This window comes from Delphinapterus leucas, chromosome 4 (genome assembly GCF_059928025.1).
Source record: "Delphinapterus leucas isolate spDelLeu-1000000601 "Yukka" chromosome 4, BTC_Dleu_Yukka2, whole genome shotgun sequence".
Lineage (NCBI taxonomy): Eukaryota > Metazoa > Chordata > Mammalia > Artiodactyla > Monodontidae > Delphinapterus > Delphinapterus leucas.
In genome coordinates, this window is record NC_143132.1 from 73,318,654 (window position 1) to 73,337,637 (window position 18,984).

Genomic DNA, 18,984 nt, shown 5'->3' on the forward strand with positions numbered 1-18,984 from the left:
AGTAAAAATAAATAGAAGTTTTAATTTTGATGAAATCCAATTTATCTTTTTTTTTTTCTGTTCCTCCTGCTTTTGGGGTCATATCCAAGAATCCACTGCTAAATTCCAGATCATGCAGATTAATCCCTTTGTTTTCTTCTAATATTTTTATGAATTTAGCTCTAATATTTTGCACCAATTTGTTTTTAATGACCTCTTATTAATTTTCTTTTTGCCTTCTATTGAATTTGGATGCTAGTGTATAGTATATTTGATTTCTTTTTAAATCAGGGACCTTTGGGATTCAAACTTCTTAAAAAGTGTAATATAATGAGAATTAAATTTTTTTTTTAAGTTACTGATTTTAAATTAACATAATAGGTTAAAATTTTTTGTAATATAGTATCCTTTGTAGTAATCCTATTTCTTATATTTTCTTTAAATCAGTAAGTCTTATATTATTGCTTTATATAAGAATATTTTACTTTTTGTTATAGTTTTATATGTGAAAAGTTATGAGTAAGATAAACTTCTGGTAAATAAATAGTTTAAATGTATGTTGAAATGTGTCCTGTCAAGAAAACTTAAGTTCAGAGTATTTTATAAATCATTCTCTTAGAGTAAATTGAGTCTTTAAAAATGAGGTTTGTTTGAAGCAAGGTGTATAAGTATAGTTTGCTTCAAGAGGATAGCGGTTGGTCTTTTTAGTGCTAGTGCTATTAATGTGCAGCTGGTTTCCTGAACTAATTCCAATAATGTGGTTTTTTTTCCTTTTCTAAAATTGAATGCAATCGATATTTCTTAATTTTAACATTGTAAAAAGAGCATAGAATTTAGATAGAAACAACTTTGAGTTTAGGCTTCACTGTTATTAGATGTATAATTTTGGTCAGTTTATTTAATCACTTTCATTTTTCATTTTACTGTTCTATAAAAGGGGAATAGTAGAATTTGCGATACCAACGCGTAAGGGTGTTGTGATGAGGAACAAAATATGTGCAGCTAGATCCTGGGGAGTGATACTTCTTCCTTTACTATATTGGTTGGTATCCGTTCGGGAAAACAGAAACCACATACGGTATTTCTTATAGAAGGGTTTTAATATAGTGAATTGGTTACAAAGTGTTGGAAGGGTTGTAGGAATGCAAAAAGCCACAGTGAAAGAAGAAAAAAAGCCTAGAGATTAGTCAACGTAGGAAGGAGCTACTGTCCTTAGGGGTTGCAGGAGCAAGGGTGGAAGTGGTGGTGCTAGAGCCCCTAAGTACTGCACTCTTGAGAACACTGCCATTGTTGCCGAGCCAGGAAGTCAGGGCTTGCCTGCTTGCTGTGGCTGCAAGAGCCTCGGAGCCTGCAGTCCCATTGACACCCTCAGATTGGTCACTGACGCTGCCGAAATTTGGAGTAGCTCAGTTGCTCACTAATGGCTGTGTCAGAACAGAAGCAGAAAAAGAAAGTGGCTTCTCCTTATCTCCTGCCTCTTAATCTAACATCAGATCCTATTTGCAGAACCTAACCTCTTGGCTTGCAGGTGGGTTGGGAAATACGCTTTGCAGATTTCTAGCTCCTGGCAACATAGAGGAGGAGATTATGGAAGGGTGATGTAGTGGTGAAAGCCAGTAAACAACTGGCACACCAACCATAAAGGCTATAATTTTGAAAACAGTTTTAGTAAGCAAATTATTGTGCAGTCTTAGCAATTTTCATCCTTGAAACCTCTTTCTGTGACTTTTCTTTTTCCCCCCATACTCCATATCCCACACATTAACAAAATATACCCCAGATCCTATAATAAATAGTTGCTCTGTCACCTCCAAGTCTAAACTACTACCATCTTTTGTTTAGGATTATATAACTTGTGTCTCTGCTTCTTTACTTGCCCTTCTAAATATAGTGAGTTATGTATACAGCAGCCAGAATGAACTTTTAAAAATATAAATTAATTCACAGTACTCTCCTGTTCCAGTTCCCTGTTACACTCAGAATAAAATCCTAACCAAGCCCTATATGATGAGGCTCCTGCTGATAACTTTCTGATCTCATCTCTCTTCTCTGACCGATTGTAGCCTTTTGGGCTCTTTGTTCTTCTTTGAACATGCCAAAGTAATTCTCATATTATGGCCTTTGTACTTGCAGTCTGTTCGGTGCGGCATGTTCCTCCTCCACGTTTATGTGTGACTGTTTCCTTACGATATTGCTTTTCTTTCTATAGGTCTCCCTCACTTTAATAGATCACTGCCTCTACGAGAAGCCTTCCTTGACCACCATATGGTTACTGTCGATCAATTTACCCTGCCTTTTGCGTGCGCACACACATACCATGTATATTCTTAAATATGTGTACTTATTTTATTGTCTGTTCCTCTCTAAGTTTTATGACTGTAGGCACTTTGTTGTATTCACCTCTGCTACTACCACCTAGGAGAGTCCTTGGCGGGAAGGAGTTACTCATGGCAGGATTGAGGACACTGAGATTATGACAACGCTTGTAATGTTTTTTTAGTCATTAAATGAATAAAGATGTGTTAAATCAGTGAAAATTCAGTGAACAAATAGACAAAAGTATTTAATATTCTTTAGAAATGCTTAATATGCTTTAGAAAGATAATTTGCAAACTAAGAGGAGATCACTATTTGTCTGCCTGTCTGCCTAGAGGTCTAAATGCTATAGGTTGGTGATCTTGTGTGTGTTTACATGTATACTTATATATATGTATATAGGAGAGCTCTGATACTACACCCAGATGTCTAGTGCCTTTCTAATTTTATTCCCATATTCCTTTTTACAGCATCTCAGAAATTTTTCTACTAATAGCTATAGGTATGAAATTGTGAGACCGTAGTTTAGTTTCTTTTAATTTTCTTGCCTTTTATATAGTTGCTATGCTCTGTGCTTTACCTGGCCTTTTTGTTTCTTGTTAACAAATACTTTTCCCTTAGTTTTTTCAGTAGGAGTGACCTCTTTGTACTTGAATCACAATCTTTATTTATTATTATTATTATTATTTTTTTTTTTTTGTGGTACGTGGGCCTCTCACTGTTGCGGCCTCTCCCGTTGCGGAGCACAGGCTCCGGACACACAGGCTCAGCGGCCATGGCTCATGGGACCAGCCGCTCCGCGGCATGTGGGATCTTCCCAGACCGGGGTACGAACCCGTGTCCCCTGCATCGGCAGGCGGAGTCTCAACCACTGCGCCACCAGGGAAGGCCGAATCACAATCTTTATATTTGTGGCAAAGGTTCTTCCCCCATCATAACGCTGTATACTTCAACTAGATTAAAGATAGGGATGACACATATCTTGTTTACTGTTATATCCTTAGTACTTGCATAATTCTTACCTTGGGGAAGTCATTTAATTTTTCTAAGCTTTGCATTCCACCTCTGTAAAATGAAGGAGCTTTTACTAGATGACTTTTAATTATAAAGTATTAATTATTATAAGATTTAAATATGATCTCAGAGTCATTTGTTAAAAATGTGGGAAAGCCTAGTTGTATAAAATGCTTTATTTTAGTAGCATTCTGTTCAGTGAAATTTTAATTACATAGCATTATAGGATAAAGGAGACTTTATAGGATAAGACAAACTGCTTTCTAAAAGGTAATAAACACTGGAATCTGCTTTATATTCTATAGCAAAGCTCATAACACTTAAGTCTTGGTGTGTAACTTTGTATCAGGATAAAAGGCTAGGTGTTACAGAGATGATATTTATGAATAACTTTGTGGGCTTAAATAAATGTGTGAAATAATGTAACCATTTGGATTTTTAGCCAAGTAAGATTAAACATAGATTGGGTTTAGATTATCCAGTCATTTAAAAAATAAATTATTTGGATTCTTTTGTGATTTATTTTCTCTGTAAAAATGGATAGTACTGTTCCTTATTCCTTATAGAATGAGAACTTCCTAGGGTTGCTGTTTAACTCATATGTTTTTTATAAGGTGCCAACTCATAACTTTTCCAGAGCAGGTCACATATGCTACATTCTACTATGTACTAGAGTTGATTTGACTACTTTGTTTTCCTGGAACTTAGAGCTCTGTTTCTGTAACGTCGCTGATGACTCTTTTGGATTCTAATTTGCTGTTAGTATAAGGAAATTGGAATATTATTTTGATTATTTGCTGAATGAAGTTTTGAAGTTGAATTGCTGGATAAAATTCTGTGAAAATATATGACCCTTTTTGTTTTGTTTTTTTGTGAGTTTGGTTTTCCATATTACAGCTGTCTACTCATTCGCTCAACAAATGGTTTTAGGTAGTGAGAATATAGTAGTTCAGTGCTTCCCAACGGTTCTCATCTCATGGCACAGGTAGAAACTGATGGTTGTATTTGTATGAGACACTGGAGAAAACTTCTAGGGGACATAAGGTGTCATGTCCTGTCTGGGTGTTGGTGAAAAATGTTTAGATTTCCTTTTTATGGAATTACATTAAATAATTAATAAATATTTAATAAATAATTTATTTTTATAGAATCATGTTAAAATAATACCTAAAGTGTTAGGAAAGATATTACATATTGAATGTATATAACACTTCCATATATTTAAAAAATATATATATATTAACATCTTTATTGGAGTATAATTGCTTTACAATGGTGTGTTTGTTTCTGCTTTATAACAAAGTGAATCAGTTAAACATATACATATGTTCCCATATCTCTTCCCTCTTGTGTCTCCCTCCCTCCCACCCTCTCTATCCCACTCCTCTAGGTGGTCACAAAGCACCGAGCTGATCTCCCTGTGCTATGCGGCTGCTTCCCCCTAGCTATCTGTTTTCCGTTTGGTAGTGTATATATGTCCATGCCACTCTCTCACTTTGTCACAGCTTACGCTTCCCCCTCCCCATATCCTCAAGTCCATTCTCTAGTAGGTCTGTGTCTTTATTCCCGTCTTAACCCTAGGTTCTTCATGACCTTTTTTTTTTTTTCTTAGATTCCATATATATGTGTTAGCATACGGTATTTGTTTTTCTCTTTCTGACTTACTTCACTCTGTATGACAGACTCTAGGTCCATCCACCTCACTACAAATAACTCAGTTTCGTTTCTTTTTATGGCTGAGTAATATTCCATTGTGTATATGTGCCACATCTTCTTTATCCATTCATCCAATGATGGACACTTAGGTTGCTTCCGTCTCCTGGCTGTTGTAAATAGAGCTGCAATGAACATTTTGGTACATGACTCTTTTTGAATTATGGTTTTCTCAGGGTATATGCCCAGTAGTGGGATTGCTAGGTCGTATGGTAGTTCTATTTGTAGTTTTTTAAAGAACCTCCATACTGTTCTCCCTAGTGGCTGTATCAATTTACATTCCCACCAGCAGTGCAGGAGTGTTCCCATTTCTCCACACCCTCTCTAGCATTTATTGTTTCTAGAATTTTTGATGATGGCCGTTCTGACCAGTGTGAGATGATATCTCATTGTAGTTTTGATTTGCATTTCTCTAATTATTAATGATGTTGAGCATTCTTTTATGTGTTTGTTGGAAATCTGTATATCTTCTTTGGAGAAATGTCTATTTAGGTCTTCAGCCCATTTTTGGATTGGGTTTTTTGTTATTTTGTTGTTGAGCTGCATGAGCTGCTTGTAAATTTTGGAGATTAATCCTTTGTCTGTTGCTTCATTTGCAAATATTTTCTCCCATTCTGAGGGTTGTCTTTTGGTCTTGTTTATGGTTTCCCTTGCTGTGCAAAAGCTTTTAATATGTTTCATTAGGTCCCATTTATTTATTTTTGTTTTTATCTCCATTTCTCTAGGAGGTGGGTCAAAAAGGATCTTGCTGTGATTTATGTCGTAGAGTGTTCTGCCTATGTTTTTCTCTAAGAGTTTGATAGTTTCTAGCCTTACATTTAGGTCTTGAATCCATTTTGAGCTTATTTTTGTGTATGGTGTTAGGGAGTGTTCTAATCTCATACTTTTACATGTACGTGTCCGGTTTTCCCAGCACCGCTTATTGAAGAGGCTGTCTTTTCTCCACTGTATATTCTTGCCTCCTTTATCAAAGATAAGGTGACCATATGTGAGTGGGTTTATCTCTGGGCTTTCTATCCTGTTCCATTGATCTATCTTTCTGTTTTTGTGCCAGCACCATACTGCCTTGATTCCTGTAGCTTTGTAGTATAGTCTGAAGTCAGGGAGCCTGATTCCTCCAGCTCTGTTTTTCGTTCTCAAGATCGCTTTGGCTATTCGGGGTCTTTTGTGTTTCCATACAAATTGTGAAATTTTTTGTTTTAGTTCTGTGAAAAATGCCAGTGGTAGTTTGATAGGGATTGCATTGAATCTGTAGATTGCTTTGGGTAGTAGCGTCATTTTCACAATGTTGATTCTTCCAATCGAACAACATGGTATATCTCTCCATCTATTTGTATGATCCTTAATTTCTGTCATCAGTGTCTTATAATTTTCTATATACATGTCTTTTGTCTCCTTAGGTAGGCTTATTCCTAGATATTTTATTCTTTTTGTTGCAGTGGTAAATGGGAGTGTTTTCTTAATTTCACTTTCAGATTTTTCCTCATTAGTGTATAGGAATGCCAGAGATTTCTGTGCATTAATTTTGTATCCTGCTACTTTACCAAATTCATTGATTAGCTCTAGCAGTTTTCTGGTAGCATCTTTGGGATTCACTGTGTATAGTATCCTGTCATTTGAAAAATGACAGTTTTACTTTTTCTTTTCCAATTGGTATTCCTTCTATTTCTTTTTCTTCTCTCTGTGTGTATAACACTTCCATATATTTAAAAAATATTTTAATGAGAAACTTGAGCTGGCTTCCCTGAACATAACTTAAAAAAAAATAGTCTTATGCATGAAATGATTTCAAGCAATTCCTGATCAAGATTTAAAAATTGATGATCTTTTCAAATTCTTGGCCATTGTCATTGATGAGAACTTTGTCTGCATAGGTAGACATATTAGTGAAAGGCAGATGAGCACTTATTGCCCTTTCCTCCTGATTGACAGGAACTCTTTTATCACTTGTAATTAGAATTTAAATAATTACATATCTTTAAATTATACCTTAAAGGAGCAATCATTCATTAAGTGGGGCTGCTCTTCCTTTTCTTTCATTGACACATGTAATGCTTAAATTTTCTGTGATAAATTGAATGGATTTTGAATAAAATAATGATGAAGCTTTTCTGTAGGTATACGTAGAAGTTGCTCTACTTACTAAACCCCATTTACCCACTTCTTTTTTTTTTTTGCGGTACACGGGCCTCTCCCGTTACGGAGCACAGTCTCTGGACGCGCAGGCTCAGCGGCCATGGCTCACGAGACCAGCCGCTCCGCGGCATGTGGGATCCTCCCAGACCGGGGCACGAACCCGCATCCCCTGCATCGGCAGGCGGACTCTCAACCACTGCGCCACCAGGGAAGCCCCCCATTTACCCACTTTTAATAATTCTATTTTTGGATTCAGATCATAGCACTGACTCCCTAGTGACTCATTCTTAACCTCTTGTTTCCAACACTTTGAATCCATAAAGATTGTTGGTACATGTTAATTGTCAAAAATATCAAGGATTGTTTGAAATAAGATCATCAGATTTAGAACACCAGTTAACTAAGCCACCTTTTAAAGTCAATAACTAGCACTAAACACATCTGCAAGTTGAAAGTTGTTCCTCCTAAACTTTTTGAATTCTACTTTTAAATCATAAACTTAGGCAAAACTCTTCCTTTGGACAGCTAGTACACTGTTGTATGAAAACAGTAGAGAGTGATATTCCTTTTTTTAAATTTTTTTGGCCACGCTCCACAGCATGCAGGATTTTAGTTCCCCGAACAGGGATAGAACCCGTGCCCCCTGCATTGGAAGCCTGGAGTCTTAACCACTGGACAGCCAGGGAAGTCCCCAGAGCATGATATACTTGTCTCACTTCTATACAAAAAGCTGAAAAAAATTGAAATATTTTGAATATTTGTTTAGATTCATGTATCATTTTCATAAAATTTAATTTGGAATTTATATCTACGTGTAACCTTTTACATATAAGAGATCCTTTGTGAAATAATGTACTACTAGATCTTCACATCTTTCTAAATGAATTCTTAACTTAAATTTACATCTTGCTGTCTTTGTAGCTGTTCTATCAGTATGCAAAGTTACAGTGTTTCCAAATTTATCCTCTTTGTTTTAAAGTTTTCTTTTGGTATTTGAGTATTTCATCCCTAGGAATTTGTTTTCGTGCTTAGTAAAACAATCAGTGTTCTTCCAAGATAATCTTCTATTCAGAAATTTTAAGTATTGCTGTTAGTTTGAGTACAGTTATTAACATGTAGAATCACTGGGCAGCAATGAAAACTTTTTGATACAGTTGTCTTCTGGGTTAGTAATTATTGCTGTGTTTATTTGGCATGCCATCAAACGCATCTGTTAATTCTGTTATTTGAACGCGGCACATTTTCTATTTCCTTTGCTTCTTTGGAAATTACAAAGTTCTGAAATTTTCCTTGTAGGCTGGTATATTATACAGTTTTGCAATTGTGTGAGGCATTCTGGCTCTAGCCGTTAATTGAGTAGTAACCTTTTAAGCAGTTTAGTAATCTGATATAGTTATAACTAATGTGATAAAAGAACTTTGTTTCTTATTTTGTGTTTGTAGAAGTTTAAAGTGCAAATCTTTTTCTGTATTAAATGGATATTTTGTGTTGAAGTCCTGTATGATTTGCTTCTGTAATTGCTTTATTTAATAACTCTTTCATGTAAAAATACATTTTGGTTAAAGAAGAGAATTTTGGAAATGTTGTGTTTGCCTTATGAATGTAATGGCTTTCCAGCACTGTTTGATGAAAAAGTTGTCCATTATGGTGGAAAACGACAACCAGTAAAAAAATCAGATCTATTTAAATATGAGATAAAATAGGATATGTTTTAAGGTTCAAAAGTTGATTATGTGTATAATTTTCTGCATTCTTAAAATGTTTTAAAGTAAATTATATTGCAAGATTATAAAATTAGGCATTTAGTAAAGACAGGAAATATTAATTCATTTTAGTTTATTCAACAAATGTTACGCTTATTTATGATCAAAAAATCAAAATTTCAAAATGTTTTTGAATCTGCAAAGGTCTGCAATCCCATTTAAAATGACATAATTATGTGCATTTAATTCCATCTTCAGAAATAAATGTTTTTTAATAATTTAAAGTAAAACATAATTAAATTTCATTAAGAGTCAGACTTTGGCTAATTAACATTAAAAGCCAATAATAAATAAATCCAAGAAGTAAGAGCCAAAAAATAACAAAATCAATTGCATTCTAATAGGAATACCTTATAACTAATGATGATGATGCTAAGGAAACAATCATACATACCTTAATAGGAAAAATGTGAAAAATGACAATAGGAGCAAGAATTGTGAAAAATAAGCAAAAGAAAGATGCAATATTTGACAGGGCGTACAAAACAAAGAAGTGATGACAAACGAATTGTGACTAAAATAGCTTTGGATGATTCAAATAGTAATGCCATGTAACTTTTCCCCTGAAATGTCACTATTTTAGTGTGCCATGACCTAAGCATTGAGAACCTTTATAGTAGTGAATTGGTTCCCATTCCCAGAGATTGGATTTATGTCATCTGGAGTGCGGCATTAGAATTTTTTAAATCTCCCCAGGTGATTCTGACATGCAGTAAAATTTGAGGACCATTACTTTCGATCGGTGGTTCTCAAATTGTGGTCCCTGGACCAGCAGCATCAGTATCACCTCAGGACTTGTTAGAATAGCAACTTCTTAGAGCCCACCCAGATCTACTAAATCAGAAACTCTGAGGCTGGAAGCCAGCAATGTGTGTTTGAACAAGGCTTGCAGGGGATTCTGTTGTATTGTAAAGTTTGTGAACCACTGTTCTAGAGCAGGGGTTGGCAAACTATGGCTTACAGGCCAAATCTAGCCCATCGCCCCCTCCCCTTTTTTTCATATAAATTTTTATTGGAACACAGCTATGCTGTGTTTGCTTCTGTATCGTCTATGGTTACTTTCGCACGATGGCAGAGATGAGTAGCTGTGGCAGAGACAACATGGCCCACAAGCCTAAAATACCATCTAGCTCTTTACAGAAAAAATGTGCTGACTTCTGCTCTCAAGACTGTTTTTGCCCACTTCCAAGGACTGTATCTGTCATGACATCCACTGAAGGGAGGCCCCTTTTTGCTCTTAGTGAAGGTAATTTAGTGATTTAGATGCCTTGATGAATTCTTCTCAGTGGAGTGCTAGTGGGCTGCAACCCAGACTAGTTAAAATTAGTCTCTGGGAGTAAGAACCAGCAATCAAAGCTCCACAGGTCATCCCATTGTGCAGCCCAGTTTGAGAAACAATGCATTGCTTCTTCCCCCAAACAAGCACTTGGAAATCATGGTAAATGTAGATTTTGATTCTGTAAGTCTGGGGTGGTTCTGGAGATTCTTCATCTCTAACAAGCATGCAAGTGATGTGGATAATGCTGGTTCACATCTGGGGAACCTTAAAAATTCTGATTCCTGATACTTGGCAGTTTTTCTAATTATCTCAGCATCAGGGTATTTAAAAGTTCCCCAGGTTATAATACTGTACAATTGAGAACTCCTGGTCAGAGCGATTTGTCTCAATCTTGGAGTAACAGAATCACCTAGTGAACTTATTAAAAAATACAGAGGGATTCTGTCCTTCAGTAAGCTTGGATCTTTGTATTAATATTTTCTGTTAGCTTTGCAGGTGATTTTGATTCACACCCAAGCCCGTGAAGAACCACTGCCTTAGAGAAATGAAGAAAGGGAGAAAGAAGAGGTTAGATAAATGGATAGGTTAGGACAGGCAGGGGATGTAGAAAAACGGGAACACATAATAAATATTCATTTGCATATTGGGACCTGTTTCTGATAAAAGCAAAGAAGAGTCTTCTTGATTATTATAAGCCTGTAATAAACAGGCCTAATGAGATTAACTAAAAGATTCAGTGAATCCACAGTGTCAACAGCCATAACCCTGTGCCTATAGATTCTGGAAAGGACAGGAATGATTATGTCATGCAGAATCGTCAGAAGAGACTGCTGTGGTAGCTCAGTAATATTTAAATGGATCACAAAGACTACAAAATTTTTAGTCTCGGCCAATGGGACCTAAATGGCAAGAACTGAGAATAGTTCAATGCTATCTATGGATGTGTAGCCTATTCTTCTACTAAAGTTCCTAGAGTGTCTGCCATCTGTGTAGTGTATCTCAGCTTTCATCTTTTGCTGAACACAGCTAGATAGTGTTGCTTTAACTGGGTGCAGACATGAATGGGGAATAACCTGAGTGTAAGCCATTGGTTTTAAACAGCCATGATATTTATGCACTCTTACCTCTTAAAAGGTAAGATCCTTTTATAAGTAGCAGATAGGTCAAATGACATTGCTGATTATTTGTCATACATATGTTGCTAGGAATAATGCCATTCATTTCCAAAAATGGAACTGAACCTTTGCTTTTGTGTTGGTACCCCCCCCACACACCCCACCCAAGGAACCTGTCACTCTGGCTTTATTATACCATCCCAGGTTTTGTGGTACAGACATGGAAGAGAAGACCTGTATGCACTCAATTCTGAGGATGAAACAAATTTTGTTTTTGGTGTAAAGCCCAGATAAAGTTTTTGGGTGGTTGCTGAGCACTTTGGGTAAGATCTTGATCAGAACCCCCAACTAGTCAGGATAGTAGAACTCTACACAAGGAAAATAGGGAAATGAGGTAAAGGGCAAAAATTTAGGGAAGAGTCTTGCAAAATTCCTTTGTCACCGAATTTCCAGAGACATTGACAAGGCAAAGTCTTAAAGCTTAAGAAATGCTGCGAATTCTCTCTTAGTGGGGAATAGATTAGTGCCCTATTGAGGCAGCTCTTTGCAACAGTTCACCAGAGGAAGAGTTAGCTGTTAGGTAGCTGGATAGCTTGAAACTGGCAAGTGGGAGACTCAGTTGCCTTTGCATTACAACATACTTTTCATTCTAATGGAGGTGTTAAAATAGGTAGGCTAGATTATTGACAATTGCTTGAAATATTTCTCATTCTCTCCAAATGTATATAAACTTTAGTTAATGCTATATTTTGGAGAACTTTGTAATGTTTTTGCAGTTTTAAAATAACAATAATAGGCAAAAACCATTGTGTTTCTTTCTCTGGAATATATTGATTTTTTTTTTTTTTACTGGGGAATGATTGACATAAACTGTATATTAAAGTGTACAATTTGATAAATGTTGACATATGTATACCTCCATAAAACTGTCACCTCAATTAATTTAATGAACATAACAATTATGCCTCAAAATTTTCTTGTGCCGCTTTGTAATTCCTCCTCTGATTTGCCACCTCCTCATTCCTAGTCAATCACTGATCTGCTGTCTGTCATTACTGATCAGTTTGCATTTTCCAGACCTATATGTAAATGGATTTTTTTTTTTTTTGGTCTAATTTCTTTCAGTGTAATGATTTTGAGAATCATGGTCTGTGTAGCAATAGTTTATTCCCTTTTTTTCTATTGCTTAATAGTATTGCATTGTGTAGATATATCACAATTTGTTTATCCATTCACCTGTTGATGGATGTGTTAGTTATCTGTTTGCTGTATAACTGATTACCCCAAAATATAATGGCTTAAAGCAACAAACATTTATTATCTCAGTTTCTGGGCCTGGAATTTTTAGAGAGACTTAGCTGAGTGGCTTTGGCTCAGAGTCTTTAATGAGATAGCTGATAAGATGTGGCCGGGGTTACTGTAATTTGAAGGCTTCACTGGGGTTGGAGGATCCAATTCCAAGATAGGGCCATGCATAGACTGTTGACTGCAGGCCTCAGTTCCTCACCAAGGAGCCTCTTTACAGGGTTGCTTGAGTGGTTTTTACTGCATGGAATCTGGTTACTCCCAAAACAAATGATACAAGAGTAAGGGCAAAGAGAAAAATGCAATACTATCCATGACTTAGTCTCAGAAGTTACTGTTTGTCACTTTTTTTCTTTTATAGTTTTCTTTTTGTGTACTATTAAGATATGTTTGCCTAACCCAAGTTCACTAACACTATTCTAGGTTTAGTTTAGATCTGTAGATCCATCCCAAGTTAATTTTTGTGTATGTTGCATGGTAAGGGTCGAGTTTCATTTTTTGGTCATAAGGCTCCAGTTGTTTGTTCCAGCATCATTTGCTCAAAAAATTATCTTTTCCCTATTGGCATCTTTTGTTTAAAAAAAAAAAAAAGTTGACCGTATGTATTGGTCATTTCTGGACTCTATTCTGTTTTATTGACTTTTTTTGCCTATCTTTAATACTACAAATGCCTTGATTACTGTAGGTTTCATAATAAGTCTTGAAATCAAGTAGGTTAGATATTTCAACTTTCTTCCTTCTTTTCAAAATTGGTTTGGCTACTCTAGGTCCCTCACATTTCCATATATATTTTAGAATCAAGTTTTAAACTTCTACAAAATGCCTTACTGGGATTTGGAGTGGGATTGCATCAAATCTATATAGATCAATTTGGTGAGAATTGACATCTTACTAATATTGACTCTTCTAATCCATGAACACAATATATCTCTATTTTTTTAGGTTTTCTTTAATTTCTCTTGGCAGTATTTTGTGGTCTTCATTGCACAAGTCTTGCATATCTTTTGTCAAGTTTATCCCTAAGCATTTCCTATTTTTTGGTGCTATTGTAAGTGATATATTTTAAAGTTCAGTTTCTAATTGGTCATTGCTGGTGTATAGAAATACCACTGAATCTTGTATACTGACTTTATTTCTGCAGACTTGCTAAATTCACTTATTAGTTCTAGTAGGCTTTCCTGTAGTTTCTCTTTAGTTATGTTTGTTCATTTGTTTTGTTTTTTAGATTCCATATATAAGTGAAATCATATAATATTTGTCTTTCTTTGTCTGACTATTTCACATAGCATAACACCCTCGAGGTCCATGCATGTTGTAGCAAATGGCAAATATTAGAAGTCATAGCCACAGCAGTCAGACAAGAAAAATAAAAGGAATGCAGATTGGAAAGGAAGATACAAAACTGTCAATGTTTGCAGATGCCATATGATACTATATATTCAAAATCCTAAAGATGCCACCAAAAAACTACTGGAACTTGTCAATGAATTCAGTAAAGTTGCAGGATACATAATTTTTTTTTTAACATCTTTATTGGAGTATAATTGCTTTACAATGGTGTATTAGTTTCTGCTTTATAACAAAGTGAATCAGTTATACATATACATATGTTCCCATATCTCTTCCCTCTTGCATCTCCCTCCCTCCCACCCTCCCTATCCCACCCCTCTAGGTGGTCACAAAGCACCGAGCTGATCTCCCTGTGCTATGTGGCTGCTTCCCCCTAGCTATCTATTTTACGTTTGGTAGTGTATATATGTCCATGCCACTCTCTCACTTTGTCACAGCTTACCCTTCCCCCTCTCCATATCCTCAAGTCCATTCTCTAGTAGGTCTGTGTCTTTATTCCTGTCTTACCCCTAGGTTCTTCATGACCTTTTTTTTTTTTTATTTTACTTAGATTCCGTATATATGTGTTAACATACGGTATTTGTTTTTCTCTTTCTGACTGACTTCACTCTGTATGACAGACTCTAGGTCCATCCACCTCACTACAAATAGGATACATAATTAATATGCAGAAACCTGTTACATTTCTATACACTAACAATGAAGTAACAAACAGTCCCATTTACAATCACATCCAAAAGAATAAAATACATGGAAATAAATCTAACTAAGGAAATAAAAGACTTAGAAAACTATATGACACTGATCAAAGAAATTAAAGATGACACAAACAGATGGAAATGTATACTGTGCTCATGTATTGAAAGAAATAATATTTTTAAAATGACCATACTACCTCAGGCGGTGTGGGGATTCATTTTAATCCTTATCAAAATCCCAATTACATTTTTCACAGAACTGGAAAAAATAATTCTAAAATATGTATGGAAACACGAAAGACCTGAAGTAGCCAAAACAATCTTAAGAAAGAAGAACAAAGCTGGAGGTATCATGCACCCTCATCTCAAACTATACTACAGAGCTGCAGTAATCAAAACAGTGTGGTACTGGCACAAAAACAGACACATAGATCAAGGGAACAGAATAGAGAGCCCAGAAATGAACCCACATTTATATGGGCAATTAATATATGACAAAGGAGGCAAGAGTACACAGTGGGGGAAAGGCAGACTCTTCAATAAATGGTGTTAGGAGCACTGGGCAGCTACATGCAAAAGAATCAGATGAGTACATTCTCACACCATATACAAAAATAAACTCAAAATGGATTAAAGACTTAAATGTAAGATCTGAAACCATAAAACTTCTAGAAGGAAACATAAGCAGTATGCTCTTTGACATCTGTCTTAACAATATTTTTTTTGGCTATGTCTCCAGAATCAAGGGAAACAAAAGCAAAGATAAGCAAATGGGACTACATGAAACTAAGAAAGCTTTTATACAGTGAAGGAAGCCATGAACAAAACGAAAAGGCAGCCTACTGAATGGGAGAAGATGTTTGCAAATGTTATATCCAACAAGGGGTCAATATCCCAAATATACAAGGAACTCATACAACTCAGCATCCAAAAAAACCCCAAATACCCCAATTTAAAAAATGGGCAGAGGACCTGAATAGACATTTTTCCAAAGAAGACATACAGATGGTCAACAGGCACATGAAAAAATGCTTTCAAAACCACAATGAGATATAACCTCACATTTGTCAGAATGGCTGTTATCTAAGCAAATCAAATGCAAATCAAAACCACAATGAGATATAACCTCACATTTGTCAGAATGGCTGTTACCTAAACGTTAACAAGTAACAAGCATTGGTGAGGATGTGGAGACAGGTAAATCCTTGTGTGCTGTTGATGGGAATATAAATTGGTACAGCCATTATGGAAAACAGTATGGAAATTCCTCAAAAAACTAAAAGTAAAACTACCGTATGGTCCAGCAAGTTCACTCTTGGGTACTTAACCAAAGAAAACAAAAACACTAATTAGAAAAGATATATACACCCCTGTGTTCATTGCAGCATTATTCACAGTAGGCAAGATATGGAAGCAATCTAAGTGCCTATCAGTAGGTGAATGGATGAAGAAGGTGTGGTGTATATATTACATGTATAGTATATATACAATGGAATATTATTCAACCATAAAAAAGAATGAAACCTTGCCATTTGTGACAAATGGGGTGGACCTAGAGGGTATTAAAGTTATTTTAAAATTTAAATTTATTTATTTATTTATTTATTTTGGATTGTGTTGGGTCTTCATTTCCATGCGAGGGCTTTCTCCAGTTGCGGTGAGCGGGGGCCACTCTTCATTGCAGTGCACGGGCCTCTCACTGTCGCGGCCACTCCCGTTGCGGAGCACAGGCTTCAGACGCGCAGGCTCAGTAGTTGTGGCTCACGGGCTTAGTTGCTCTGCGGCATGTGGGATCTTCCCAGACCAGGGCACGAACCCGTGTCCCCTGCATTGGCAGGCAGATTCTTAACCACTGCACCACCAGGGAAGCCCCAAATTTAAATGTAACAAAATTGATTCCTTGTGGTGTAGTTTTATGAGTTTTGACAAATGCATACGGTTGGGTCTCCATACCTCAATCAAGATGCAGTTTTGTTAACTCTCGAAATACTCTTATTAACCCATTGTTAGTCACCCTTTCCTTCTTCCTCCTACCATTGTAAATTGCTGATTTGATATCCATCCTATAGTTCTGCCTTTTCCTAAATGTCATATAACTGGACTCATTTAGTTTGTACCCTTTTGAATATGACTTATTTATCAAAATGCATTCAGATTCATCTATGTGGTTGCATGTATTAATAGTTCTTTTTTATTGCTGAGTAGTATTCCATTGTATAGATATACTATAGTTTGTTTCTCCAAGGACATTTGGGTTGTGTCCAATTTTTGGCAATTAGGAATGAAACTGCTAAAAAACATTTGTATACAGATTTTGTTATGAACCTAAGTTTTCATTTCTCTTGGGCAAATACCTAAGATTGGGGTTGCTAGGTTTTATGTAAAGTTACCTTTAACTTTATAGGATAGGGGAGGTTTTTCACTATAGATTCTATTTCTTTAATTCTGTTTAGGTTTCTTTGTTTTTGTTTTTTTTTTTTGGCCACGCCATGTGGCTTGTGGGATCTCAGTTCCCCAACCAGGGGTTGGACCCAGGCCACGGCAGTAAAAGCCCAGAATCCTAACCATTAGGCCACCAGGGAACTCTGTTTAGGTTTCTGATATCTTCTTTTTTTTTAATTTTTTTATTGAAGTATAGTTGATTTACAAAGTTGTATTAGTTTCTGGTATACAGCAAAGTGACTCAGTTATGTGTGTGTGTGTGTATATATACATATATATATTCTTTTTCACATTCTTTTCCACTATGGTTTATTACAGAATATTCAATATAATTCCCTGTGCTATACAGTAGTACCTTGTTGTTATCCATCCTATATGTAATAGTTTGCATCTGCTAATCCCGAACTCTCAATCCTTCCCTCCCTCACCTCCCTTCCTCCTTGGCAACCACAAGTCTCTTCTCTATGTCTGTGAGTCTGTTTCTGTTTCGGAGATAAATTCATTTGTGTCATATTTTAGATTCCACATATAAGTGATATCACATAATATTTGTCTTTCTCTGGCTGACTTCACTTAGTATGATAATCTCTAAGTCCGCCCATGTTGCTGCAAATGGCATTATTTCATTCCTTCTTATGGCTGAGTAATATTCCATGTATCCATTCATCTGTTGATGGACATTTAGGTTGCTTCCATGTCTTGGCTGTTGTAGATAGTGGTGCTATGAACATTGGGATGCATGTATCTTTTCAAATTAGAGTTTTCTCTGGAAGTATGCCCAGGAGGGGGATTGCTGGATTATATGGCAATTCTATTTTTAGTTTTTTAAGGAACCTCCGTACTGTTTTCCCTAGTGGCTGCACCAATTTACGTTCTTACCAACAATGTAGGAGGGTTCCCTTTTCTCTACACCCTCTCCAGCATTTATTATTTGTAGACTTTTTAATGATTTAATGATTTAATGATTCTGACTGGTGTGAAGTGAGACCTTATTGTAGTTTTGATTTGCATTTATCTAATAATTAGAGAAGTTGAGCATCTTTTCATGTACCTATTGGCCATCTGTATGTTTTCTTTGGAGAAATGTCTATTTAGGTCTTCTGCCCATTTTTTGATTTGTTTGTGTTTTTGTTATTGAGTTGTATGAGCTCTTTGTATATTTTGGAAATTAAGCCCTCGTCAGTCGCAACATTTGCAAATTTTTTCTTCCAGTCTGTAGGTTGTCTTTTCATTTTGTTCATGGTTTCCTTTGCTGTTCAAAAGCTTCTAAGTTTGATTAGATCCCATTTGTTTATTTTTGCTTTTATTTCTATTGCCTTGGGAAACTGCCCTTAACGTTGCTACAGTTGAGCTTTGTTAGTTTTTGTCCTTCAAAGTATTTCCCCATCTCATCTATTGAATTTATTGGCATAAAATTGTTCCTCTGATTATCCTTTTTTAATATCTGTAGAATCTGTGGTGAAGCCATCTCTCTCCTTTTTATTGTATGAAATTTGTGTCTTCTTTCTTCCTGATCACTTTGGTTGTGGGTTTATCTATTTTAGATCTTCTTAAAGAACTAGCTTTAGGTTTCATTGGGTTTTGGCTATTGATTTTCTGTTTTCTATTTAGTTGCCTTCCAAACTGATCTTCATTATTTCCTTTCTTCTGCTTAAATTGGGTTTAATGCTTTGGGATTAACATAATACAAAACTGTTTTACCTTTGGAAGTGAATTGACAGATTTTGAAACCCTGTACTCAATCCAGGTTTTTTGTGTGTGTGTGTGTATTTGGAATTTAGGCAAGGACGTAAGACTTTGCTAATATTAAGATTCCATAGAGACTGAATTTTTTTGGTACTGCTTTTAGTTAGTTGAAGGACATAAGGTTTTCT

General features: G+C 35.9%; 1 protein-coding gene across 11 annotated transcripts in view; it reads left to right on the forward strand.

Moving 5' to 3' along the window:
- Positions 1 to 18,984, forward strand: part of ACAP2 (ArfGAP with coiled-coil, ankyrin repeat and PH domains 2) — a 178,568-nt gene that overhangs the window by 96,554 nt on the left and 63,030 nt on the right. The gene's annotated exons all lie outside the window — the stretch shown is intronic.